The sequence below is a fragment of the Coloeus monedula genome (assembly GCF_965178545.1).
Source record: "Coloeus monedula genome assembly, chromosome: 2".
Classification (NCBI taxonomy): Eukaryota; Metazoa; Chordata; class Aves; order Passeriformes; family Corvidae; genus Coloeus; species Coloeus monedula.
In genome coordinates this window covers 13839923-13851663 of record NC_138782.1, presented here as the reverse complement: position 1 = coordinate 13851663, position 11741 = coordinate 13839923, and positions in this window count along the sequence as shown.

Below are 11741 nucleotides of genomic sequence, written 5' to 3'. Positions count from 1 at the left end.
ACAGGCAGAGCAGAAGAGCACAAGCACAGAAAGGCACTTCACTCTGGCACCTACTTGTGCTAGGCCTCAGGCCTGCTTCCTGCAGGCCTAAAACATATTCTTTCACTTAAAGTGTTCTACTTAACTCTTCTGGAATGTCCACTGCTTTGGTTTTAGGCCCTTTCATTCAAAAAACAAAGAAACAAATTAAAGCAAGGGCTGCTCTCAAGCCATAAAGGCACAAGTCATAAAGACAAAAGAGTCATTTGCTCCTGTTTGAAAAAGCAACAGCAGCAGTTGAAGCCCTCAGCCAGGAAACAGAAAACACAGGCTCAAGTCTACAGACTAATTGGCAGTGTTGAATTACAGCTTGGGCAGAGATTTGGACTGCAGCAAATAACAGAATTAGTGTCTCCGCTTCTGCACTTGCACGTTGCACTGTAATGGCAGCTCGCTCCAAGAGGAGAGTGTCAGATGCCCGACCTACCAGTAAATAGAGCTACATGTGCACACAGATCCTATAGAGAGCTGACAGACATGAGAAAGATAAGGTCTAGAAACAGAAATGAAGGCAGTCCCTGAGCACACAGGGAGATGAACAAGCACATATCTACTCTACACACCGTGTATGAAGCACGGAGGACGACTCAGAACAATGTTCTTACCTCGTTGGTAAGTGCCAAGCAAACCTCACGAAGTCTACAAAGAAGGACTTCTGAGTGGGACTCAGCCAGGTGTTTGATGCTGAAGAGTCCCTTCTCCTTCAGCTCCCTGAAAGGCAAGTACCAAAAAGATTGACTTTCTCTCCACCCAAGAACTAGGCAGCACCCTCTGAATTTACCAGGCTGGCGGCTCAGTCAAACAAAGGGAGGTGCTTTTCAAGCAGTACTTGATGAAATCGTGGAACTCGCTGCCACAGGTTGCTGTGGCTGTCAAAAGCATACACAAATCCAAGAGGCAAATAGAGGGCTTTCAGAGTCTTCATTTGTGGCTGTTTAACAAGACAGCCTTTCTGAAGTCTCTGGCACATGAAGTCCCTATGTCAGTGCTTCCTGGAGGCTGTGAGACCGTGCCATGCTGCTGTTTCTTGTCACCTCCCTGTACCTGTCCCTGAGACACAGTCCCATTGGGCTGCGTCTGGGGCATTTTCCTTCTTTGCCAGCCCCAGCAGGCAGTTCAGCAGTGAGAGTCTGCACTGGCACTCTGTAGCTGAGTTTCCACTCTGCAATCTAGGCCTGTCTGTCACCCACTCCACTCCACCTCACACATTCCCCAGGAAAGCAGCAGGATGCCCCAGAAGATTCCACACCAGGGCAAGAACAGATGAAAGTCTGGCTTTCCCAAAAGCCCCTACCTAAAACAACAGCAACATGTTATTTACAAGGTGCAAACAACTCCCTCTCTCAGCACTTGCTTTGTGCAGGACCTGAGCTACAGGAAGGCGCGTGATGCATCGGGGCTGCAGCGCAGGGCTGGCGGCCGACGCCACGGGCATCCCTGAGTGTCACCCGGACCCCCCCACAGCTGCAGAAGCTCTCTGCACCTCACAGGGCACCAAACAGAAATGGGGAAGAGAAAGCAGAAGAGAAAGGGCAGAGCAAAGGCGAGCAGTGAGTAGATGATAACCCAGACATCAAAAAGACAACCAATATCACCTAACATTTGTGGGGTTATCACCTCTGGACTTCTACAGGCCTCCTTCTGTCTGTGTCTAAGTTTGGGACACATTGTGAATATTGACAAAACATCTCAGGCCCATATGAAGCAGTGAGAAGGAAACAGTTGAATTGCAAAAGTGCAAGATTCCTAGAGGATTTTATTTCTTTTTCCTTCTCTTCTGCCATGAGCCCCTCAGGACTAATGACAGGCTGAGTGACTCTATAGCACAACTCAGTGCATTTCTCAGAAAGAAGAGCTCCCTGTAGCTGCTCCTGGGACTCACATGCGGAAGGTCACAGGCAGACCCTGACTCCTGCCACTGCTGCCAGCAGTGGGGCCAGAGACAAATCTCACTCAGTCCCACTGGGCCCCGAGGCACCCAAATCTCTACACTCCAAACTGCTGCCATCCTGCTTCTGGCTTCAGCCAGCAAATCATCTTGTCCCACAGCTTTCTCTCTTCCCTCAAGATTTCCTTTGCAGCCCCACAGGGCAGCAGGCAAAGCAAGGAAACAGCACGGACCTGCTGCAGCCGGAGCACTGCTGCAGACCAAGGCCAAGAAAAGGCTGCTCTGCAATCTTTATCCTCTCTCTGCTCTGGAGTGGTTTCACTGGTGCCCCGAGGCCCTCTGGGCTGTTGGGGCTCAGAGGCACTAGCAAGATACTCTCCTAACCTACCTTAACGCTAAGAGGGAGACAGAGTGAACGGGGCCTTTCTTACCAGTCATCGCTGCTGAGCAAGGAGAGTGCCTCGAGCAAGGACTGCTGTGGCTCCAAAGAGGCTCCGTCCTTCTGCCCCTTCCCACGGAGCGGCTCCTCTCGGCGCTCGGCACCAGTGGCCGTCTGCGGGGTCACTGTAAGGAGAGGGTCAGCCATGAGCGCTGCAGCCCCGGGCAAGGCACCCCGCCATGGAGCGGCCTGCAGCCCCATCTCCCAGCCAGGCTTCCATGAGGTACAAACTGGCACTGGCTCAGAGAATTCCCTGCTCTCTGGCTCCTTGCTTTCTCCCAGCCCCCCCAGCTGGGCACAGCTCCTTGGCTCAACCTGACAATTGCCCACACAGCGCCAGCTCCCAAGTGCCACAGGTACCACCGCCAGTGGCACCTTCCTGAGGCCGCAGAGCTCCCACTCCCTGGGAGACAGTGCCCACCAGCAGGACTTGCTCCCCAGGAGGGACCCCTCAGCTGCCTCTCCTGTCTCAGCGCCCTGATTTCCCCGAGCCCTGAGGACAGAGGCACTCTGCAACTCCCTGAGGAAAGACCTGCAGCTGCCTCGTGACAGCACCAAGCCGAGCCTGAACAACCGAGTCCTGCTGGGCCCGGCTGAATCCCCTCAGAGCAGCTACCAGGGAACAGCGATACCTGACCCTTCACACCTCACAGCACCTCTGTTCCCATTGGCTTCAAATATTCTAGACAGAGGGCAGCTGAGTGCACTTACATTTCAGCCTGCTCTTGGGAAGGGAGTAGTTCATGGATTTTGTTCTTTCTAAGCATCATGGATCTTTACTATTTCAGTAAAATACACACTGGCTGTATTTGAAAGATGCTGAGGTGAAATTTGTTTGTCATCAAATGGACTAGTGTGCACACTGTGCAAGACTAAGCTTTCTCTTGTGGAAAAATGGAATCTCTAGCCCAGATGGTTGATAAAAAAGCCTTCCAAATGCAAATTGATGATAAGAATACGTAAATACAGATGCAGATTGTTGGCAGACACAATCTCTTGACAGTCGGTTTACAAGGTATGAGAAAATTCAGATGATAAATGCATTTCTTAAGAAACCCACTTGTCATCCAAAGGACTGTTGATCATCAATTTCATGTCATGCACTCAACAGGTCGTTTTCTAATGTGTACAAGGAAACATCTGAGCTGTGTCAAATGATGGAGTTTAAATATTGCACAGAATCTAGATGAACTGCTCTAGACTCTGTAGAAGTTTTGTGCTACCCTGCATGTTCTCACACAGTATGGACGAAGCGTAACATCAAAAATATTCAGATGGGAGCTAATCTGGCTGTCACTGGTGTACCCCTGTCACTGCCATCAGTGGTGTCACTGCAGAAGGATGTCGATGTACACAGCTATATTCAATAGGAATGGGGAGCCACATCAGGCTCGTTCTGGTCAATTGTGACCATGGAAGTAGCATCACTAGAAAAGAGCACTCAAAGTATCATTCCTAGCTCCCTTCTTCTTATCTCACCCTACTCAGGATCACAGCACAGGCAGGCTGCCCTCACAGGAGAGGCAAGAGCCACCAGGGACTATGTGCTGTGTATTCACTGCGGGCAGCAAACAGCCTGGGAGCAGCAGGCAGCCCCTCCTGGCTGTCACCTGCTACACAGGCCGCTGTATTTGGGTGGGGTGACCCAGGAGGCGCTGCTTGTTCCCTCTTGGCATTGCAGGCCGTGGGATGGCAGCAGCAAGAAGCCATTGGGCACTTCTGGGAGCAGCAGCACGGCTGCACCAAGTGGCTGACTGCCATGCAGAGACAACCCTTGCTGGGAGAGCAGGAAAGCTGGCTGCAGAGCTGGACAGCAGCACAGGCAGAGGGCCAAGATGGAGAGTGGACAATTGATCGTGGTGGTACTCGTAGGTGCACAGTGAGCACACCCTGCCAGACTGCCCCGAGCTCATCCCTGCAGTTACAGCTGCCTCCTGGCACCAGTGCTGTAGTTTGCTCTATCAGGATGGGCAAAAGCCAGAGCTTAGCTCTTCACCACTACTTTATGCAGCTCAGCTTTCCAATGGATCAATAAGAACCAACTGCTCCAGTTCTGCCGAGCTGGAGTAACTCAAGAGTAGATTTGCTGTTCATTCTCAGCACAGGCTATGAACCCAAGATCCCAGCTGTGGTGGCTGAGGCAGGAGGCGGTTTGTGCTCCTTGTGCAAGGAAAGCCGGTGCAGGAAAAAGCTGCTGTGGAGCAGGCTTACCTGAGGAGTTGCGTGGGAAGCTGCCGTCTCCATGGATGATGGGCTTCTTGGGCAGTAAGGGCACGTTGTCCTGCTTCCTCAAGACCTTCTTCTTCATGGCACTACCAGGGTGTTTTCTCTGCACACTGGAAGCTGTGCCATTGACAGGCGGTAGGCTAAAGCCTGCAGAGACCAAAGAGGAGCTTGGAAGTGGAGGGTGACAATGGAAAGGCCCAGAAAACTTGCTGGAGCTGGGCAATGTCTCTTTGTTATCCCAAAGAACTTCAAGTATAACAGTGGCACAGTACCATGGGAAAGTGATCACAGAATAAGAGACTCCTAGAAGAGTTTGGGTTGGAAGGAACCGTTAACCACCATCTAGTCCAGCCCCCATGAGCAGGGACATCTTCAGCTAGATTCACCTAGGTTCCTCAGGGCCCCATCTAACATGGCCTTGAACACCTTCACGGATCGATCAACAACAGCTTCTCAGGGCAAACTCTCCCAGTGTTTCATCCCTTTCATTATAAAATAAATCTTCCAAATATCTAATTGAAATCTACCCTCTTCTGGTTTAAAACCAAATTGCAGTGATGCTTCCCCGAAGAAACAAGGAAACCCCAGTAGTGCTTTGCTTTTGTTTTCCTGTTTCAGAGGCTGGCTGGGGAAGTTACCAAAAGAAAGCGCAGATAACCTTGCCTGATGCCCTCGGGCTGAGTGCTGCCTCCTGAGGTCCCTGCTGCTGCCCTGGGGCAGCGCACACAGCACTGCAGTCAGGGCCCCTCAGCCGGGATTCAGTCGGGAACGCTGCTTGCTCTTGGGGCTACACCAGAAGCACTGGCTCGGGGCTTCAGCACAGCTCTACAGCGCCAGCTCCTCAGCAGGGAGTGGTGGGAGAAGGGTCTCTGGGGTTTTCATTAGAAGGAGTTGAATTTTGTTTCTTCCAGGTTGCACCTTGGTTGAAAAGCATTCTTTTGGACCCACTTTTCCTGGAGGCTGCTATCCAGGAGAGAGTCTGAAGCCCCAGTGTACTTTGCAAGACAGAATTTTACACTCTGAAGGACTTCAGAGGGGAAGGTGGGAAGCTGATATTCTGTTATGGACTCAGTGAGGCCATGGGCAAGACACTTCATGCCTCTCCATTTTCCTTTGGGGACCGGAAATACATCCTATGCAAACTCCCACTCAGATGCAAGTGTAACAGCCCCCCAGTCTGAGGGCAACACTGTGCAGAGGGCAAGCAAGTGATCAGAAAGGACCACAGGTGTAGCAACCACTTACTTGTTGCAGCTCCATCCCCAGGGTCAACTGTCTGTGGAGGCAGCTGCAAGGACGTTTCCTTTTTTCTCTCTGTCTTGATCTCTTTCTCCAAAAGCTCCATTGGCATCCGCTCTAAGTTCCTTTGAGCCAACATGCCCAATGCAGCACAGACCTACATGCAATGGGAATGCATCACAGACTGTAAGCAGAGACACACAAACCAGACACAACATCTCATCAGGAGCACAGAGTCCATAGAGTTCCACAGTCCTTGATGCAGCTCCATGTACATTCCAATGGTTTCTGAAGAATGTCAGAAATTACACACAGTGAGGTAGAATGCATTTACATTTGGCAATTACACACAGTGAGGTGGAACACTTTATTGCCATAACCTCCCACTGCTCCAAGGTACTGTTTCTCAGCCTATGTCAAGAGGCCCTGCTTGAAGCAAGAAAATCACAGGAGTGCTCCAAGACAGATGAAGAGCCCACGTGACCAGTGAGCAGGCAGTTCCCTTCCTACAGACCATGGCAGGAGAATAAAAACCATGTGCAATACACAGCAAGGAGGGGTAATTAGCTGTTGCTTAACACTCATGGCCAGGAATTGCAGCTGTTTCTCACTTCTGGCTTCTGAAGGACTCAGCTGCTCTCAGAGACCGTGAGGCCAAAAAGACGAGTCACGTGAAAACAAGTTGCAGAAACATTGATGTTAATGTGTGGAAAAATTGAGAATGAGAGGGCTGTGAGATACAGCAAGAAAGGTAACCAGGAAAAATCAAAGTCTCCCATTTTATTTTGCAGCCTTGCTTACACTGAACATTAGAATCCTTGCCCACATTCACTGATGTGTAGCTTGCTCTGCCATTCAGAACTTCTCTACAAGGGCCTTTGCACATAAAGAATGCTTCTGGCATGACCTTAGCACCATCTCCAAACCAGTGACCTTGCCACCACTGGAAATAGCCAAGCAATTGCTCTGTAGCTGTCAAATATATGCCCAAGAGAATCCCCATCCCCCAAGAGTGGAAGATGATGATTTTCAGGGACATTTTGGGCCTAGCACTAAACAGTCACTGGAAAGGAAGTCTGCTCATCCCTGTCCTTATCCCTCACCTTTCGAAAGCCATCCTTCAGGGCTTCGGCACTCGTAAGGCCAGCACTGGTGGGGTGATCCGTCTCCTTGGCCTGGCTCAGTGGGAGCCCTGTTAATGGAAGCAAAGGTTCCTGGAAATCTCTGGCACACTTCAAGCCCCCAACAGCTGGGCAACAGGCAAGACAGCTTCCAGATTGCAGAGCTCTGATAAGACCCAGAGATTGTGTCTGAGAGCAGCAAGGTACATATGCCAGCAGAATGAAACCTCCTGCATGATGGAGGCCTCAGCCCTGGATGCTGGAGAGCTGCTGTGTTTGATAGAGAAGGGCAGAGACAGAGCTTGCTCTTGACAGAGATTCTTATCTGTCCTAATTCATGCTGATTTTAGTAAACATCTTCTTCCTGGTTCCTAAAAGAACTCCCGGGTTCTAACACCCGTAAGCATTTAGATCAATATTTTCTTCTCTTTGTGGCAATATTTTAGAGGACATGAAAAAAAAGCTTAGCATTGCAGGAGTGTAAGCAAAACGTGAATTGTGTTCTTGAAACTGGATAATTTGCTTTCCCCAAGGATTTTCATTCTAAACTGGGTGAGACTGGGCCACTTTCAGGCCAGTCTGACTAAAGGCTGATTTTCCTAATGGAAGTGGAACAATGTAGCTCATTCTGAAACACTCTCCAACAGAGCCCTTAAAACTCAGAGGATGAATCACTCTTTACACGGCTTCACAGAGGATAAAAACACGTGGCAGCAAAGAAGCAGAAAACCAATGTCTTAAATCAGGATTTTTTGCCCAGCAAAATGGTCAGCTTAATAATAAAAAAGAGTCAGATATGGGCTTTGAGGAAGGAGGGCTATTCTGGATTGGGGGCAAGGCCTTGGAAGGTAAGAGCATCTGGGAAGTTGACAGGGAAACTACTGACTCCGGGGTAACCTCCTTGGGACCAGTGCAGTCAGCCCCAAGTGCAAAGTGGAGACACAAAATATAACAGAGGCCACAATGCCAACATAAAGCATCGGAAGCTACAGTATTTCATTGGAGAGATTCCCTGGAAACCTCTAAAGAGCTGCACAGGGAAACACGCTCCTGCCAGCAGCCACTTGAGGCAGACCAGGGAGACACCCTGACCCACTTGCACAGAGCCAGCACAGGAGCAGCCTGGCCTCTGGGCTGCCCTGGGACAGCAGGGAGCCCAGAGGCCTGTGCTTTCCAGGAATGGCTCAGCTGCACACGCACCCTCCTGCTCCTCTCGCGGCCCCACAGCTGAGCAGCCCTACAGCTACACGGGGCACTGGGAGCAGCACAGCTCATTGCAGGGGGCACATGCAGGGCAGAACTGTTCCCTGGCAATGTGCCCAGGCTCTCTAGGCTGGCACAAGAGCCTTCCTCCCGCCAGAGAGCGGCCCAGCTCCCGCCTTACCTCTTTGTGAGGCTGAGCCATGCTCAGCCTTCAGCTGGTGCTCCCTGGCAGTGACCCCGGGGGCAGCGCTGCTCAGCTGCCCCTGCCGGGGCTCCTGGGCCAAGGCCCCCTGAGCAGGCTGCGAGCGGAGACCTGCACTGCCAAGGCCGGGCTTCCGCGCATCAGTCTTCAAGCCAAAAAGTTCAGCCAGTTCCCTTGGGAACAGAGGCATCCCAGGTCCTATCACACACCATGAACTCTTTCCCTTCTTCCTCTGGGTTTTTGTTGTAGACTCAGAAGAAGCTGTAGATCAGGTACAAGGGAAGAAGTGAGTTAGTTGATCTCCCACCTTTACAATCACCACAACTAATGGGTGAGGCACTCGAGGGGTTATTTATTATTGAGAAGATCGCTTTGTTTTTATTTTTCATGAAACTAGCATCACTATAGTTGCTCTGAGCTGTATGGAGCTGGCAGGACAGGAGAGAGAGGTTCCACTACTTTGCTTCTGTGCTGCTCATGGCTCATCCACTACTTGGGGATCCCTTTCCTTCCAAACAGTTGGCAACCCACAGGGGTCTCTAGAATTTGACAATTCCACCTAGGAAGTAATTGCTTTCCCAAGCCAGTTTTCAAGGCCTTTGTTTCTGTAACTCCCCCTCAGTTCTTGGTTGGGTTTTCTTGGTGGTTTTTCTTTCTCTTTACAACAAAGGCAGTGCTGGGACACAAACAATGGCACCCCATGTGTTAGAAGCAAAAGAAGATTTGCAATCAAATTTAGATGTCCCCAGTATTCAAGCAGCCCATATCTGTAGGGAACACATTGTTCATGCAAACGTCCCAGCTTTCTCTGCTTTGTTGCTCCAGGAGTTTATTCCCTGCTTTCCTTCCTGCAGAGACACCCAAACCCAACATAAACATGACCTGCCTCAAAACATTTCTGATCTTTGCTAATCCCGACAATTCAAAATTTTCTTAATGGAAATGGCACGGGGCAGGTTAATCTGAAATGCTCTCCATTGGAGCTTTTGAAACTCAGAGAACTAATCTTTCTGTACAGGCCTCCACCAATGATAAATCGTTTTTCTGCATCAGCAAAATTGTTTCTTCAAATCTCATCTCTCCTATCATTCCACGCCCAGAGATGGCAAAGGAACAACAACACTGGCATTGAGGCTTTGAACTTGAAAGCAGGGGCTGACACACATGCACCAGACACCTCATTTGGTCTGGCACAACTCTTCTTGTCAGGGATCAGGCAAGGCAGGGAGGGGGGACAAGGCAGAAGGCATCTCCTCCCCCAGCCTCAGCCTGCAATACTGACACAGGCAGAGAGAGTCAGGGAAGAGATTTGTCCTTGTGAACCTGCCATAGGTGGCTTTAGGCTTGTGCTGTCAGAGGATGACAAACTCTGATCCTGCATAGGCTGCATCCATTTGGAAGTCTCCTTCCCCTTAACTGGAACATTCACAAGGCCTTTCTGTCTAAGGAGGTTTCCCTATTTCTCCCCGTGCAAAACCAGGCAATGTCCATGAATCTCCTTCAGATCTCAAAGGGCTCCGCACAGAAACTGCCCCAAGGGAAGGTGTCCTCCTTCAAAGGCAGGAGGAAGGAGTGGGAACATTTCTCCTTTCATGCTAAATGTCCTTTTTTTCTCTACTAATTATGACCTTAGAAAGGGTGCAGGGAGATGAAAGGCATGTGCACGATGGAGAGGAATGTTTTCTGTTCCTGCGGTGCATTTCCCAAGCCCCAAGGTACCAGTGCAGCTCCTGGAGTAATTTTCACTGCACCACTGGAGCACACTCCCAGTGACCAAGCTCTGGGAGAGCCCATCAAGGAATTGAAAGGAATTTGAAGACATTTAAACCAGGATGGTTTTCAACCAAACTGCCACAATGCCACCCCATGGTCAGCATTCCAATGGTCATTTTAGGACAGACATGCCCTGTACCTACCTGCATGTTCAGAGTTCTTCTCTTTGCTTCTGCTGCTGGATCTTGGCCTTGAGAAAAGGGAGGACAAAAGAATATATGAGGAGGTAGAAAGAGAAGGGCATGGAATGTGTGTAGCATCAAAGGAGGCAAACCTTCTTAGCATGGTCCGCCTAATGAAGGAGGAAATGCAACACATAAACCCAACACGATGCAAAGCTGAGGAATTGTGTCATACATGAAATCCCTATTTGTCCTTGGTCTTTGCATATTAAGTGCTTTATTTAATTAATTTTGAGTTAACTATTTTTAAATTGAATGTTACAATTAACCCATCTGCCCAGGTACAAAAATCCAGTTCCACTATCAGTGTTTCCATTTGTTTAAAGTTTATTAATAGAGTTGCACCCTTCCCAGTTAAAATTTTCCCAGTTAAAAATCACAAACTTGCCCCTTTTCAAGCTTCAAACCACTGGTACACCATAAGAGTTACCTTTCCTGTGTTTACTGTATACTTTTACAAGTGTTTTGAGATGTGTTGGACTTGCATTCCAAGGCCAAAACCCTACCCAGTCTTAATAGCCAGCAGCTATTTATAGCCACGGCCATTACTCTGCAGGCAAGTCCCATGGCAACCTGAATACCTGAATTTTAATGAAAGTATTGTATTCCCTTATCTCTAACTGATACCACCCCCCCCCCCCCCCCCTTGACAACGATGAGCCATTGGTGGACGAAGATGATCCATCAAAAGGAAAGCACCAATCGCCTTGGACCGAAGGGGCGGGCTGTGGGTGGGCTGTGGGCGGAGCAAAAACTCTAAAAAGGGCGAAGCCGAGAGGCGGGGTCTCTTCTCTCTTCCCCTCTTGCTCTCTCCAGACTAGCTGTGGGGGACATCAGTGCTGGCATTAAAAGCCTTACCCCTTTTAAGGGGCTTTTAGTAATTTTTTTAAGTCAACCCAGCACTGCAAGTTCTTTTTCTCTACCTGAGGTCTAGTGCTGTCTCAGCCAGAAGATCTCAAATCCCTGCGCTCCTGGGGCATACCATCTACCGAGCCATAGGATCCCAAATTTTTATATTTTTCTGATTTCTGTAATTTTTCAATTTTTCTGTTTTCAATAAATTAATCTTTTTAAGAGTTGTCTCATTTCTCACAATTGTCCAAAAGTCTTCAGGTGCTGGAATCCCACAGAGCTTGCCAAGCTCTGGCTGAAACACAGCAGTCATTCTTCAACTTGCATCAGACCTGCCCAGTTCTCTCCTTTTGGAGCCAAGTGGCTCCTACAGCCTCTGTGAAGCAGCAAGAGCTGCTGAGCTGAGACACAAGTCTGTATGGAGGGCAGCTACTTTTGTTCTGCTGCCAAAGCTTGACTTTGCCTGCTCATGCCTTACACTGGTGACAGTCTCGGGCTACATGGGGTCATAGCACTGCTCTCTCCTGAGAATGACAGTACACCTCCTTGCTCTTTCAAGGACAAACAGGCCTTTTCC